A 14,537-nucleotide genomic window follows, 5' to 3' on the forward strand; every position below is an offset into this window, starting at 1 on the left:
CAAGCCGGAGTATGCTTGCTAGGAAGGGATTTACAGGACCAATTGGCTATCGGTACTCGACCTTTACAATCAGGCATTGGAGTACAATTCTATGTTTTAAACAAGGAAGATCGCAAATTTATAAATCCAAGAGTACGGGCAGGAAAGGGCAATAGAGGAATCCTCGATATTCCTCCACTACAAGTCACTTTAAAGGATACTCAACGAATTGTTAGACAGAAACAGTACCCGATTCCGATGGCTGGCCGAAAAGGTTTACAGCCCGTAATTGACCAGCTGATTCAGGACGGTATGTCTCCCTTTAATACCCCGATTTTACCTGTTCAAAAACCAGACGGCACCTATCGCCTAGTACAGGACTTGAGGGAGCTTAACAAATTCATTCTTGCCCGTCACCCGGTTGTACCCAACCCCTATACCACCATGAGTAAAATTGACCCTCATAATCAATGGTTTAGTGTCATTGATCTCAGGATGCATTTTGGACTTGTCCATTAGCTACAGAGAGCAGAGACATGTTCGCCTTTGAATGGAAGAACCCCTTTACTGGCCGTAAAAACCAATACCAGTGGACTGTCCTTCCACAAGGCTTTACAGAATCGCCCAATTTATTTGGTCAAGTCCTAGAACAGGTATTAGATGAAGCTCCTCGGAGATAAAATTGCCAACTCATACAGTATGTGGATGACTTGCTGATTACAGCAAGGACTTATGAATTAGCTAAAGATTTTACGGTAGCACTTTTAAATTTTTTAGAGAAGAAATGTCTGAGAGTCAGCAAGTCCAAACTACAATTTGTGCAATCCGAGGTCAAATACTTAGGACATCTAGTGAGTCAAGGAACCAGGAAAATTAGCCCAGAGAGATTCCCCCTCCCAAAAATGCCCAGGAACTCAGGAAATTCCTTCCTTGGGTTAGTGGGATTCTGTAGCATCTGGATGGAAAATTATTCTAACCTGGTCAAATTCCTTTATGATAAGATTCCCAGTATAGGAACCAAAACCCTTGACTGGACGGATGAAGAGATCAAAAATTTTAACTCTGTTAAACAGTGCCTTACGCGTGCCCCAGTTTTAGCGCTACCCGACCTAAACAAACCTTTTGATTTATACACTAATACCAAAGCTGGGGCAGCCACCGGAGTGCTCACCCAAAGCAGGGCAGGCTATAGACAACCAGTAGCTTTCCTGTCAAAGCTTTTAGACCCCGTTTGTCGCGGCTGGCCAGAGTGTATACAAGCCATAGCATCAACTGCAATTTTGGTTGAAGAAGGGCGAAAGATTACTTTCGGCGCCCCTATGATAGTTCATACCCCTCATACAGTCCGCAATATTCTATTGCAGCGGGCTGGAAGGTGGCTCACGGATTCGAGAATTTTTAAATATGAAACGATCCTAATGGATAGCAATGATTTGACCTTACTTACAATCAAAACTCTCAACCCAGCAGCCTTCCTCATCTCTCCAACTAATGACCAATCCTCAAACGATTTAGAACATGTGTGCTCAGAGGTTATTGACATACAAACCAAAATTAGGGAAGACCTAACCGATGTCCCTTTAACTGAAGGAGAAAGATTGTTTATTGACGGCTCTTCACCTTGTATTGCAGGAACCCGCTATAGTGGGTATAGTATAGTGGACGGTAAACAGGAACTGGTGATCGAAGCTGGTCGCCTCCCTGGTCATTGGTCAGCACAATCCTGTGAGCTATATGCCCTCTGTAGAGCACTCCACGAACTAGAGAACAAGGTAGGAACTATCTACACTGACTCTAAATATGCTTTTGGTGTAGTCCATACCTTCGGTAAGATATGGAAAGAAAGAGGGATGATAACTGGCAAAGGACAGAAGTTAGCCCATGAACAGTTAATTACCCAATCCCTAGAGGCTTTAACACTCCCGTCCGAAATTGCCATTGTACATGTGCGGGGACACCAGACTGGTAACAGTCCTGAAACTAGAGGAAACAGGCAGGCTGATGCAGCTGCCAAACAGGCAGCATTAGCAGAAAAGATTCACATGTACCAGCTACTGCCCACACCGATAGAGATTAAAAAGACCCCCATCTTTTCACGGGAAGAGGAGGTCTCAATGAAAGATAAGGGATTTTGCCAGACTGCCGACGGGTTGTGGTGGACAGTAGACGGACGGCAAGTCCTTAACAAAGCCATAACTCACCAAGTCATAGATCAGTTACATCAACAAACACATTGGGGAACCCAGTCCCTTGTTGATACCTTTGGACGTTTCCTTCACTGCCCGGGCATATACAATATTACTAAACTTGCTACTAGATCTTGTCCCATCTGTCAGAGGGTTAATAAGAAATCGATGCGCCAAGTAATACCTGGCGGTCGCGACATTGCCGTTCGCCCGTTCCAGCGCATACAAATAGACTTCACTGAACTTCCTAAGATTGGTATTTACAAATTTCTCCTTGTCATGGTCGATCATTTTACACGATGGGTTGAAGCTTTTCCTACCCCGAATGATCGTGCCAACACTGCCATCAGAATACTCATTGAATGTGTCATTCCACGATACGGTATGATGCAAACCATTGATTCAGATCGAGGTACGCATTTCACCTCTCAGATTCTCCAGGGTGTCTGCAAGAACCTAGGAATAGACTGGCAACTACATACCCCATGGCATCCCCAAAGTTCGGGTCGAGTCGAACGTATGAATCAAACATTGAAACTTCAACTCACCCGGCTTAATGAAGAGACTGGTCTTTCCTGGATTAAATCGTTACCATTAGCCCTGATTAGAATTCGGACAGCCCCTCATAAAGATCTTGCAGTCTCACCGTACGAGATGATGTTTGGGCTCCCATTTATTGGGTTCCACACTGATTCTCCCATTCCTGAGGCTAATGACCAATACATTTCCAAATTTTTACGAGGGCTTTCCACTTCCATCCACGATTTGAAACAAAAGGGACTATTAGCCCAAACACCACCCTTAGACTTTCCTATACATTCTATTAAACCTGGTGATTGGGTTTATGTAAAAGCATGGCAAGAGGATCAACTAAAACCTGCCTGGGATGGTCCCTTCTGTGTACTTTTAATTACAGACGCCGCAGTAAGAACAAGAGAGAAAGGCTGGACCCACATTCAAAGAATCAAACCAGCTTCTGAACCACAACATCACGACACACAGACTCAACCCTCAACCTGGCGTGCAGTTCCTCATCCTTCAGACCTGAAACTTACACTGCGCCGTGACAGAGTGCCGTAATGTTACATTTATTGTTGTATTTTTTTAACGGTTTATACATTTATTGTCGTATTTTTTAACTGTTTATACATTTATTGTCGAATTTTTTAACTGTTTATACATTTATTGTTGTATTTTTAACTGTTTATTTTTTTAACTGTTTATTCATTTATTGGGGTATTGTTTGTTAACTGGATATGTCACTTCAGTACTCGCTATGTTTTAAGTCCTCCTGGAATAGGGGCAGCAGAGGTTACAATTGTGATACTTTACAGTGTAGACAGGGCATAGATTTAGGACAATTTTAATACGGACCGGGGGAACACAGTAGCGATAGTCAGTTAACAGCCTACATAGTTGTTAGAAATTAAAGTACCTTTAAAGAAATTGCTCGAGACAAAAATTGAGAACAAAGAACATTTAGTACAACAACAATGCAAAGTTGGGTGCTTCCCCTTACCCTGGGAATACACACACATACTGGGGCTCACCCAACTTTTATACAGTCAATTTCAGTATCAGAGTGCCCTCCCCCTTACATTCTTCTGCCCCCTGGATGGGTTTGGCATAGGTAATCCTTCCTGCCTACGTGCAGTTTCAGTACACTTGGAGGACCAGGGGGTATCCTGTGGGTGTCCCATCATGTCATTGTCCTTATTCACACCTTCCTGATTCTCGGGGCTACAATCTCTTGGTATGCGGAGTTGACTCATTCTATCTAGGGTTGGCTAATTTCATATGTATAAATCTGTGTATGGTTAGCTAATTAGATATGTAGGACTTGGTACTTCTGTCCAGGGCTAGGAGACCTTTATCTGATCCAGACTACCTCAACTTCCTACATTCTATTGTACCTTACCATTCCTTTTCTTAGTCTTATGGTCTTGTCATAAAGACTGGAAGATTCTTATGTTAATCGTGCTGACTCTGCTTTCCTGCATCCTAACCCCCAAGCTTATCCTGTTTGTACTGGTTACAGCCATTAACTGATGAATTTTAGTTTCTTCCATGTTCATAATTTTAGATCAATTTTCCCATCTCTCACATAGTGATTAATCAATGTTCATTCCACACACAGGGAGAGACTCACAGGCAAGCTGCAAAATACAATAAATTCACGAGAAACAATCCCCCCCCAGCTTGGTCTCTTTTCATCACCCTGTGAAGGGGAGCACCAGTTACCAACAACGTGAGCTGCTTGGCACCTCAATATCAGACTCCAGACAGCCTTCGGAGATCGGTGGCCCTAGGGTTCGGGGCTGAAGAGGACATCAGATACTAGCCACAATTCAACGGAACCGCCTGACTCTCGCTACTCGTTCGCTGCTGAAGGCAGCGTTTCTCACAGACTGCTACTCGTTCGCTGCTGAAGGCAGCGTTTCTCACAGACTTCATCAGGACAATGCTTACAAAAGTCGGGTGGTTAAAAGACACTGCTTCAATATTTCAACGTGAATCTGCCCATGCCCATGTTCAGACGTGGCAACTTCAGACTGATGTGGGATGGACTAGACTCTTTACTGAGAACTGGAGCCTGATACTCGCAACCCTAATAAGCAGCTGGACTCGCTACTCTGGCCTTCATGGTGCTCCCCTACCTAAAGACTTTACACAGGTATTACAATTCGGTTATTGACCAACTGGGTAAAACATTACCTTACACTTGAAAGATCAGTATTACTGATCTAAAAGAAAAGTGAGGGGGGGGGGGGAGGGATCAGTCACACTGACACCAGTAACCAAAGATCAGTAACACTGATCATGGTGAAAGATCAGTATTACTGATCTAAAAGAAAAGTGAGGATTGTGAGAGATGGGAAAATTGATCTAAAATTATGAACATGGAAGCAACTAAAATTCATCAGTTAATGGCTGTAACCAGTACAAACAGGATAAGCTTGGGGATTAGGATGCAGGAAAGCAGAGTCAGCACGATTAACATAAGAATCTTCTTTGTGACAAGAGCCACTATAAGGAATGGTAAGATACAATAGAATGTAGGAAGTTGAGGTAGTCTGGATCAGATAAAGGTCTCCTAGCCCTTGATAGAAGTACCAAGTCCTACATATCTAATTAGCTAACCTTACACAGATTTATACATATGAAATTAGCCAACCCTAGATAGGATGAGTCAACTCTGCATACCAAGAGACTGTAGCCCTGAGAATCAGGAAGGTGTGAATAAGGACAATGACATGATGGGACACCCACAGGATACCCCCTGGTCCTCCAAGTGTACTGAAACTGCACATAGGCAGGAAGGATTGCCTATGCCAAACCCATCCAGGGGGCAGAAGAATGTAAGGGGGAGGGCACTCTGATACTGAAATCGACTGTATAAAAGTTGGGTGAGCCCCAGTATGTGTGTGTATTCCCAGGGTAAGGGGAAGCACCCAACTTTGCATTGTTGTTGTAATAAATGCTCTTTGTTCTCAATTTTTGTCTCAAGCAATTTCTTTAAAGGTACTTTAATTTCTAACAACAAGAAACAAGTTTGTATCACCTGCAAACTTACTGGCCCATCCCTCTAATTCTTCATCCAGGTTTTTTATAAAAATCACAAAAACTAGGGGACCCAGAACAAATCTCTGCAGGACTCCACTAGTTGCTGACATCCAGGCAGAGTACTTTCTGTGTGCTGTTAGTGAGTAAAATAGTGACCAAGAGAATTTAATTTGTAAAAGATCAAGAATTGGAGATAAATAATACAAAAGATCAAGAATATAATTTATATCTTAAATCAAGAATTTTAAAATGCACTCCTTCATATCTTTTCATACATTCCACGTAGCAATTGCCACACACATAATGCAATCTGATTGGAATTAATTTGCATAAAAATAGGCTCTCAGATCCCTGCCCAATGTTGTATTTGCCAGGCACCTTGCATTGTTACCTCAACTAAGCAGAAGTGCATGAAAATTTTTTAAAAATTGCAAATCCTGGGAATCTGAAAATAAATAAAAAAACAGCAAATCCTGGAAGACTCAGGAATTCAGATAACTTCATCAGGTCTTCAACGTGAAACATTAATTCAGTTTCTCTTTCAACTTATACTGTCTGATCTGTCAAGCATTTCCAATAATGTGCTGGTTCTGCTTAGTGCAATGTGCGGCCCAAATCCAGCAGTTTGCATCTGAATAAATTACCACGGGGCTTTTCCCATTTACACATAATATCAGTGAAAAAGACAAACCCAGAAATAGCAGCTTTGGTTATTTCCTAAAGAATTCCAAAACTTCTGTATTTGCATTACACTGGATAAACTATAAAGTGCTGTAGTCAGCAAGTGGTGTCGGACAGTTTGTCGTCCGCAGTTTGGCAGCGGATATTTTGGTGCCTACATTTTGATGATGGACATTTGGCTACCAAACATTTTGGCAAAAAAAAGATGTAGCCCTTGGACATTTTGTTTCTTTTTCAATCTTTTTATAATAAATACAATGCAATGAAGAAAAGGAAACAAAACTGAATATACAATATCACATATATGTACATATCAAGATAAAACTTCAAACAGTATAAACTCAGTCCCGTCCCCCCCTTCACTGCACTGGGTGAAGACAGAAAAATCAAAAAAAAATATAAAAACCAAGCCCTAGGACATTTTGGTGCCAATTTTTTTTTAAATTTCTTCACACCACTTTTTTCTACCAAAAGTCAAAATCCTGCTATCAGTTGACTGACCATCTCTGAGTAGAAATGGTTCACTTCCATTGCATGTTTCATAGATCTTAAAACTATCTCGAATTTATAGATCAAGCAAATGTGTTGGATTGGGAGGTGTCTGCTACATTTTAATGTGCTTCCTCCTTTTGGTCCTTTTCAAGGGATCAGGACACAGAATGGATCTTTAGACTGCCTGCGACACATCTGCCAAACATTGGTGAAGAATCACAGAAGTAGTTTCAAAAATTTCTCGAGTATGGCGCTTCATGTTGGTTTTAACCTGTGCTACTTTGACTGATACAGCAGAAGAACCGTGGTTGTGCTAATTGGTTTCACAAATCACTTCACCATTTTTCATATAGTTTCTCCTTTGCATGTATGCCTACTTCCACACCGCCAAAACACAATCAGATCATCTTACTGCACTTGTCAAAAATATAAAGCCAGCCATTATGGGTGAATTTCTCTTTGCCTCTTGTACTTACAATGTCAGCCATTGGAGGGTGACACTGAAAATTAAAAAAATGACGAGGATCCAAGACACCAAAGTTCCGGCCTAGTCAAATGCAAACAAGTCCATCAACTGAGAGTGCATGATTTTACATATCATTCTATAAGCACTTAAATCGTGGTGATCACATTATAAATCACATGAGCCTTAGTGATTATCTACTGCCATGACAGCACCCACCCACTTGTGACCCCATGTGGGCAAGCCTTTAGGGGCCTGATTCGCCTCACCAGTCACTAGCCACCAATCTCCCATTTGATTTTGAAGTCAAAGGATGAACAACAACAATAATAAGTGAATAAATTGCAGTGAAATCCACCTAATTGTTAGTGCCAAAACATCCAGCACCAAACTGTGGGCTAAAAAATTGTGGACACCAAACTGTGGAGGCAAAAATGTCCTAGGCCTGTCAGCATGAATGCAAGTCACATTCATAAAATATATATATTTTTAACATGCATGATCTGACAGAGTGAAGGCCACTTAATTTTCACTTATGACCTTTTCCTATGGCTGGATAAATTAAAAAAAAAACAAAAATAGACTTTAATCACAATAAATTATTTACAAAAGGAAAACCGTTCAAATTCTCTTCCCATCCTTAGTTTTGTATCCAATCAGTTCCATCATTGTACATTGTTAAATTAATTTATATTTACACCATTACCACCACTGTGGCCCCTTGTCATTACTCCCCCATTGTGTGAAGGGCTTCCCCACAGACTCAGCCCTCAATGCCTGGTAACAGTGGGAATCTAGACTTTGCTTATTCCCCATAGCGCCCTTGTGTTGGCTGCACCAATATCAGTGCATCCCTTAGCACGAACCCCAGCCTGGAATGTGTCAGTCAATCACCGTGTGCTGAAAGACCAACAGGTTAGGACAGACCAAAGTACATGTCTTTCACTAAGTTGATGGTGTTCCACCAGTTCTGAATGTCTGACTCCAATATGTGTCCACAGGAACAGCACAGAAATCAGAGTCCTCCGTCCAGCTGCAGTTGGGGATGAACCATAACAATGACCCTTGCATGGTCATTGGGAGGGCTCTTTTTACTCCCAGCCAGGCAAAGTCCTGGTGCTTGTTCCTGAGCACTGACGATGAGGTATTCCACGAGATGACCTGGAGTTCAGCTCAGGGAACAACCCCACGGTGTCTTTCTAGTCCTCATCTCAGTGTCTGCAGGATACCTTGTACTAACCACTTCCTGATGGCCTTGTGATCAAAGGTGTTCATCTGAAGAAACTTCCACGAAGGATAGATGGTATGGCAAAGTCCCACTGACTGGGTCATTGCATGGCAGCAGGGCCAAGCCCATCCTCTCTAACACCTGGGAGAGGTAGAACCTCACACATAGCAGCACTTGGTGCCCTCATACTTTAGTTCCATGCAGTCTGACGCAGTCATCAGGATGTGGGCCACGTTGGGTATGCCCTTGCCCCTATTGACTGGCAACTTGTACATGGTGACCCTTCAGACTCTTTCCATTTTGGATCCCCATATGAACCAGACAACTGCTCTGGTGACTGCCAGGGCAGTGTTGTGGAGGATGCACCACATCTATGCCTTGTATAGCAGTACTGAGAACACCCTGCACCTGATTACCAGGTTCTTCCCTGTAACTGAGAGGGAGTGTCGCAACCACAGACCCAATTTCTGGTGGACTTTTGCGATCCGCTCTGACCAATTTTTGTTGTACTTCTCGGCCACTCCAAACCTGATCCCCAACACCTTCAAACAGTCAGACCATGAAGGGGATGATGATTCAGTCAGACCTGTTACTGAAGAGCATTGCCTTGCTCTTCTTCCTGTTTACCCTAGCACCTGATGCAGAATCAAATAGGTCACAAATACTGATGCATCTGTGGATCGATTATGTGTTCAAACAGAAGGCATCAAAGTTGTCCATGTATGGGAGGCTTTTGACATGAGTGCCTTCACTGCCTGGCAATGTCAGTCCTCTTGTGCTTCATTCTTCCAACAAAGGGCACTATGCAGCACACAAATAAGACTGAAGGGAACATGCAACCTTGCCTGACTCCAGACTTGATGGGGAGGCTATGTTTCCCACCCATTGATTTGGATGGCACCGATATGCCATAAGCAAGGACCAGCCTTGATCAATTAACAGAAGAAGCCACCTCTACTGACCAGTGGGATAAGTTGCACCATCTGTTATACCAGTAGGGTGGAGCCAATCTACATTCATAACCAATAGCAAGCAGTCAGCATAATACATTACATCACTACATTCACCGCGCCCTCCCCCCTAAAATTAATCAATTTTAAATAATAAAAAAAGGAATCAAAAGGGTTAAAAACACCACTGAAGAAGAAAAAATCAGCAGTGGGGTTTGAAAAAAATAGTGAGAAATGCAGCAATTAAAACTTATCATGAGTACGGCATTGGGGTGGCCTTGAAACTCTGAGACAGATGCAAAATAACTGGAGAGGACTCCTGTAAGAACTGCTTTTTTGGCAGATAAGAAGTGATTGGTAGCAGGTGTTATTTGGGGTAAGTCTCTGTATGCTACAGACTGACTATCAGGGACAGAGACAGGCTGTTATGAGGAGAGCAAAGGATGATTAGTGGTAGTGGGGAAAAGGTTAGAAGCTGCAGGCAGAACCCCTGGCGAAGCAAGATCCCTAAGGAAAACAGTGTCTTGTCTCCTATCAGGAAAAGCAATTTGAGCATATTGAGGGTTAGCATGAAGCAGTTGTACACGCTCGACTAATGGATCCACCTTGCTCTGTCTAACATGCTTTCTTAGTAAAACTTATCCAGGTCTACAAAGACAGGCCGGCAAGGTCGATCCAGTCTTCGACTTTCTGGGAAAAGAAAAAAAACGCTGATGAGGGGTTTCATTAGTTGGCGTGCAAAGTAAGGTACGGATAGAGTTCGAAGCTTCAGGCAACACTTCCTGCCAGCGGCTGGTGGGGAGACTCTTAGATTTGAGTGCCAAGGTAACAGCTTTCCATATTGTACCATTGCTACATTCAACTTGTCCATTCTCCCGAGGGTTGTAACTGGTAGTGTGACTTGCGGCCATGCTTCAGTCAAGAAGATATTGCCGAAGCTCTGAGCTCATAAAGGCTGAACTTCTGTCGCTATGAATGAAACTCGGATAACCAAAAATACTAAAAATGGAATCAAGACATTTAATTACAGAACCAGCAGAAACATCAATACAAGGGATAGCGAAAGGGAAACGAGAGAATTCATCAATAACACTGAGAGCAAACATTTCTATTATTTGATGGCAGTGGCCCTTTAAAATCTACACTGAGGCGTTTCAAAGGGTCTAGAAGCTTTGATCAATGAGGAAGGCGAGGGTTCGTAATAACGTGGTTGGCATTCAGCACAGACAGGGCATTGTCCAGTTAGGGTTCTCACATCCTCTACTGTATAGGGCAGATGAGAGATTTCTCATATGATAAAATCTGGTGACCTCCGGGTGGCACAGCTCTTCATGAAGAAATTTTAATCGGTCTAGCTGCAGACTCGCACAAGTTGCGCAAGAGAGAGAGAGCATCAGGAAGATCATTGAATTTTCCTGGATGATAGGGTAGGTCATAGTGATAGGTAGAAAGTTCAATGCACCATCACGTAATGTTATAATTTTTAATCTTGCTGTTCAATTTAGTGTTGAACATGAAGGCCACAGATTTCTGATCAGTTAACAAGGTGAACTTCCTGCCAGCTAAGAAGTGTCTCCAGTAGTGGATAAATTCTATAATAGCTCGTGCTTCCTTTTCAACGGATGAATGTTTTAATTCTGGCCCACGTAATGTGCGAGAAAAGGCTACAGGTTTGCCAGCTTGATTTAGTGTGGCAGCTAGAGCAAAATCAGATGCATCCGATTCCACTTGAAAAGGTAAATCCTCATCAATTGCAGACTTGGAGGCCTTGGCTATATCCTGTTTAATGTTTTCAAAGGCTAGGAGGGCCTCATTACTCAAGGGAAAATTGACGGTTTTAAAAAGAGGTCGTGCTTTGTCAGCGTAGTTTGGCACCCACTGAGCATAATAGGAGAAAAACCTTAAACAACCTTTTGCATTGTTGGAGGGGGTAGCTCCATGAGTGGTCGCATTTACTCTGGATCCAGACTGATTCCTCCTTTACTTACTACGTAGCCTAATATTGGCAGAATCTTCTTGCGGTACACACATTATTCAAGGTTAAACACAAGGTTTTGGCTACTTGGAGGAACGGTTGTAAATTCCGATCATGATCATTCAAGTCTTTGCCACAGATGGTAACATTGTCCAGATAAGGAAAAGTGGCCTTCAACTTGTAGGTATCCACTAACCTAACTATCTCTTTTTGAAAGAGATAGTGATGCCAAAAGGAATTCTCTTAAACTGGCAGTTTGCCATCTGCCTCAAAAGCCTTATGGATGGGAACTTGGTGTTAAGCTGATTTCAGATCAATAGTAGAGTATATCTTGTATTGAGCAATTTGAGTAACCATGTCTGAAATGCGAGGCAGGGGGTAAGCATCTAGTTGAGTGTATCTGTTTATAGTTTGGCTATAATCCACAATCATTCTAGGTTTCAGGGAAGTATCCATAATTTTCTTCTGTTAATAAAATTGACATGCCATAAGCAAGGACCAGTCTTGTATCAGACTATAGGCTTTTATTAACAGAAGAAGCCACCTCTACTGACCAGTGGGATAAGTTGCACCATCTTTTATGCCAGTAGGGTGGAGCCAATCTACAGTCATAACCAATAGCAAGCAGTCAGCATAATACATTACATCACTACAGGCAATACAAATGTCTGTGTCGAGCAGTTTAATCCAATTCCAGATTGCCTCCCCAATTAAGTACTTTTAAAGAGTGAACTTCATGAAGCATTGCACTCCTGGTAAAGGTACTACCATAGTACTATTGGGCAGAGAGTTCCAGGATTCAGATCAATTGATAAAGAAACGTATTGCAAATCAGGAAAGGGCTGGCAATATATTCCAATTCAGATGGGTTAATGGAATTTAACTTAGATAAGCATGAGGTGATGCATTTTACAAGACAAACTAGGGCAGGACTTGCATAGTAAACTGTGGGAACCTGAAGAATGTTGTGGAACAGCAAGACCAAGGTTACACACACATCATTCATTGAAAGTGGCAAAACAATTGAACAGGGTGATGAAAAAAAAAGCATTCAGCATGCTTGCTTAATTGATCTGGGCATTTACAGGAGTAGGATGTCATGTTACAGCTATACAAGGTGTTGGTGAATCCACATATAGAGTACTGGGTGCAATTCTGGTTGCCCAGATATAGTTAGGATGCCATTAGGCTGAAAAGAATGCAGAAAAGATTACTGAGGATGTTGACAGAACTGGGGTGCTGGAGATATTAAGCTTGGACGTTTTTCTGGAGTGTAGGATGCTGGAGAGTGACCTTATGGAGGTATATAAAATGATGGGGGGGGGGGGTGGATGCATAGATGAGATAAATAGACTTTTTCTCAACTAGAGGACATATCTTTAAGGTGAGAGAGGAAATATTTAAAAAGGATCTGAAAGGCACTTTTAATCCTCACAGTGAGTGGTAGGTATGTGGACAAGCTGTCAGAGAAAGTGGTAGAGACAGATACAATTGCAGTATTCAAAAGACATTTAGGTACATGGATAGAAAAGGTTTAAAGAGGTATAGCCCATTTGCAGGCATATGGGTCTAGCGAAGCTGGACAACTTGGTCAGCGTGGATATGTTGGGCCAAAAGGCCCATTTCCATGCTGTGAACTATGACTGCGTGTTTCTGCGGCACATAATGCAGATGGTACTCATACACCAGAAATGGAACAAATGAATGTTTAGGGTGGTGACTGAAATGCTAATGACGTAGACTGCTTTACCTTGATGTCAATTTTCTTGAATGGTATTAATGCTATAGTTCTCCCTGAAAGTGAGTTTTGCACATAAACAATGGGGAGAGAAAAAAAAAATCGCACGATGAGTCATTCACTGTGAATCACACAATTGGTCCAGTTAAATTTCTGATCAGTGGTGATACCTTCAGAATATTGATCGTGAGGGGGGTTGTGGAGAGAAGGAGATCCAGCAATGGCACTAATACTGAATATAAAGAGCAGGTTCTTACACTCTTTCTTGTTGAAGATGGCTAGACCCCCTCATATCAAAGAGTCATTTAGACATACAGCAATGGTACAGGCCCTTCCGGCCCACGACCTGTGTTGCTCAAATACACCAATTAACCTACACACCCTGTATATTTTTGAAGGATGGGGGGGGGAGGGAAACAAGGCGCACCCAGAGGATCCCCGCACAGACACAAGAAGATTGTACAAACACCTTACAGACAGTGCCAGATTCAAACTAGAGTCACTGGCGCTGTAATAACCCTGCCACCCTCCATATGCAGCAGTTCAATTGCACAAGCAAGTTAGCCATCAGTCAGTGTCTGAATGTGCTTGTTTTGTTGGATGTTGGGAGTTTATTCCCTTATTGACATGTCATAAGAATCGTGCAGCATGGATACAGGCCTTTTGGGCCAACTTGCCATCACCAACCAAAAACCTCCATCTACACCAGTCCCTCCAGTCTGCATTTGGCCCATAGCCCTCTAACTCTCTCATATCCATGCATCTTTCTAAATGTTTCTTAAACATTGCAATAATACCTGCCTTAAATACCTCCCCCAACAGCTTGTTTCATACAATCCCCCACCCTCTATGTAAAAATATTAGAATAATTGGCCCTATCTTAATATCAATTGGTGTAAATAGAACTTTGTTAATAATGTTTTCTGTTAATAATTAAACAGTGCTTTCTGACAAGGAATGCTCAGAATGAAGAAACTACATATCATGCACTTGGTAATTCGATCTTCTGTCTGCAGAATCCAAAGGAGCCTCGTTGTACACTCCTTTTGGTTTTTTTTAAAGTTAAAGGCATGGAAGGAGAGCTCAGTCCAATTTGTTTTATGGTCAGTGGCATGTGGGAACTCTGAGATGCTCCCAGCAGTCTGGAAGATCACATCTGGAGGAAGTATTATTGGTTTCATCTGTGGGTTTTAGAGCTCAGGTTCCAACTGGAGTCACTACAGTACATCTGTGAGGCTAAAAGCTAAGTAGACTTCATGTGGTTTGACGTGGTCATCCTGC

At 42.3% G+C, this 14,537-nt stretch overlaps 1 protein-coding gene across 3 annotated transcripts in view; it reads right to left on the minus strand.

The window, feature by feature from the left end:
- Positions 1-10,540: 10,540 nt before the first annotated feature.
- LOC138755569 (transmembrane protein 71-like) overlaps positions 10,541-14,537 on the minus strand; it is a 55,555-nt gene continuing 51,558 nt past the window's right edge. For all 3 annotated transcript variants that reach the window (XM_069921781.1, XM_069921779.1, XM_069921780.1), the window contains one exon: positions 10,541-14,533. The gene's annotated coding sequence lies outside the window, so the exon portion shown is untranslated. The remainder of the gene's footprint in view (positions 14,534-14,537) is intronic.

This window comes from Narcine bancroftii, chromosome 2 (assembly GCF_036971445.1).
Source record: "Narcine bancroftii isolate sNarBan1 chromosome 2, sNarBan1.hap1, whole genome shotgun sequence".
NCBI classification, from domain to species: domain Eukaryota; kingdom Metazoa; phylum Chordata; class Chondrichthyes; order Torpediniformes; family Narcinidae; genus Narcine; species Narcine bancroftii.